Below are 2,500 nucleotides of genomic sequence, written 5' to 3'. Positions count from 1 at the left end.
TGCTCCGCTCACGACGGTCACCGCGCCACACAAGAACAGCCCAAAAACAGGCCAAAACAGCCCAAAAACGGGCCAAAACTGGCCATTTTTGGCTGCGCGAGCGAGCGGCGAGCGGCGAACAGCGAGCGAAGCGAGAGGCAGCACCGTCCCTGCTATACGAAAGCCCCATCCAGCCCTGTGCCACCCGGGGGGTTCCAGGGTGCTGAGATGGCTGACGTTTTGCTCCGCTCACGACGGTCACCGCACCACGCAAGAACAGGCCAAAAACTGGCCAAAACAGCCCAAAAACGGGCCAAAACTGGCCATTTTTGGCTGCGCGAGCGAGCGGCGAGCGGCGAACAGCGAGCGAAGCGAGAGGCAGCACCGTCCCTGCTATACGAAAGCCCCATCCAGCCCTGTGCCACCCGGGGGGTTCCAGGGTGCTGAGATGGCTGACGTTTTGCTCCGCTCTCGACGGTCACCGCGCAATGCAAGAACAGGCCAAAAACTGGCCAAAACGGCCCAAAAACGGGCCAAAACTGGCCATTTTTGGCTGCGCGAGCGGCGAGCGGTGGACAGCGAGCGAAGCGAGAGGCAGCACCGTCCCTGCTATACGAAAGCCCCATCCAGCCCTGTGCCACCCGGGGGGTTCCAGGGTGCTGAGATGGCTGACGTTTTGCTCCGCTCTCGACGGTCACCGCGCAATGCAAGAACAGGCCAAAAACTGGCCAAAACGGCCCAAAAACGGGCCAAAACTGGCCATTTTTGGCTGCGCGAGCGAGCGGCGAGCGGCGGACAGCGAGCGAAGCGAGAGGCAGCACCGTCCCTGCTATACGAAAGCCCCATCCAGCCCTGTGCCACCCGGGGGGTTCCAGGGTGCTGAGATGGCTGACGTTTTGCTCCGCTCTCGACGGTCACCGCGCAATGCAAGAACAGGCCAAAAACTGGCCAAATCGGCCCAAAAACGGGCCAAAACTGGCCATTTTTGGCTGCACGAGCGAGCGGCGAGCGGCGGACAGCGAGCGAAGCGAGAGGCAGCACCGTCCCTGCTATACGAAAGCCCCATCCAGCCCTGTGCCACCCGGGGGGTTCCAGGGTGCTGAGATGGCTGACGTTTTGCTCCGCTCTCGACGGTCACCGCGCAATGCAAGAACAGGCCAAAAACTGGCCAAAACGGCCCAAAAACGGGCCAAAACTGGCCATTTTTGGCTGCACGAGCGAGCGGCGAGCGGCGGACAGCGAGCGAAGCGAGAGGCAGCACCGTCCCTGCTATACGAAAGCCCCATCCAGCCCTGTGCCACCCGGGGGGTTCCAGGGTGCTGAGATGGCTGACGTTTTGCTCCGCTCTCGACGGTCACCGCGCAATGCAAGAACAGGCCAAAAACTGGCCAAAACGGCCCAAAAACGGGCCAAAACTGGCCATTTTTGGCTGCACGAGCGAGCGGCGAGCGGCGGACAGCGAGCGAAGCGAGAGGCAGCACCGTCCCTGCTATACGAAAGCCCCATCCAGCCCTGTGCCACCCGGGGGGTTCCAGGGTGCTGAGATGGCTGACGTTTTGCTCCGCTCTCGACGGTCACCGCGCAATGCAAGAACAGGCCAAAAACTGGCCAAAACGGCCCAAAAACGGGCCAAAACTGGCCATTTTTGGCTGCACGAGCGAGCGGCGAGCGGCGGACAGCGAGCGAAGCGAGAGGCAGCACCGTCCCTGCTATACGAAAGCCCCATCCAGCCCTGTGCCACCCGGGGGGTTCCAGGGTGCTGAGATGGCTGACGTTTTGCTCCGCTCTCGACGGTCACCGCGCAATGCAAGAACAGGCCAAAAACTGGCCAAAACGGCCCAAAAACGGGCCAAAACTGGCCATTTTTGGCTGCGCGAGCGAGCGGCGAGCGGCGGACAGCGAGCGAAGCGAGAGGCAGCACCGTCCCTGCTATATACGAAAGCCCCATCCAGCCCTGTGCCACCCGGGGGGTTCCAGGGTGCTGAGATGGCTGACGTTTTGCTCCGCTCACGACGGTCACCGCACCACGCAAGAACGGACCATAAACAGGCCAAAACAGCCCAAAAACGGGCCAAAACTGGTCATTTTTGGCTGCGCGAGCGAGCGGCGAGCGGCGAACAGCGAGCGAAGCGTGAGGCAGCACCGTCCCTGCTATACGAAAGCCCCATCCAGCCCTGTGCCACCCGGGGGGTTCCAGGGTGCTGAGATGGCTGACGTTTTGCTCCGCTCACGACGGTCACCGCGCCATGCAAGAACGGACCAAAAACAGGCCAAAACAGCCCAAAAACGGGCCAAAACTGGCCATTTTTGGCTGAGCGAGCGAGCGGTGAGCGGCGAACAGCGAGCGAAGCGAGAGGCAGCACCGTCCCTGCTATACGAAAGCCCCATCCAGCCCTGTGCCACCCGGGGGGTTCCAGGGTGCTGAGATGGCTGACGTTTTGCTCCGCTCACGACGGTCGCCGTGCCACGCAAGAACGGACCAAAAACAGGCCAAAACAGCCCAAAAACGGGCCAAAACTGG

Source organism: Musa acuminata, unplaced genomic scaffold, assembly GCF_036884655.1.
Source record: "Musa acuminata AAA Group cultivar baxijiao unplaced genomic scaffold, Cavendish_Baxijiao_AAA HiC_scaffold_126, whole genome shotgun sequence".
Taxonomy (NCBI): Eukaryota; Viridiplantae; Streptophyta; class Magnoliopsida; order Zingiberales; family Musaceae; genus Musa; species Musa acuminata.
The sequence above is the reverse complement of the archived record's forward strand: the minus strand, read 5'-3'. Positions refer to the sequence as shown.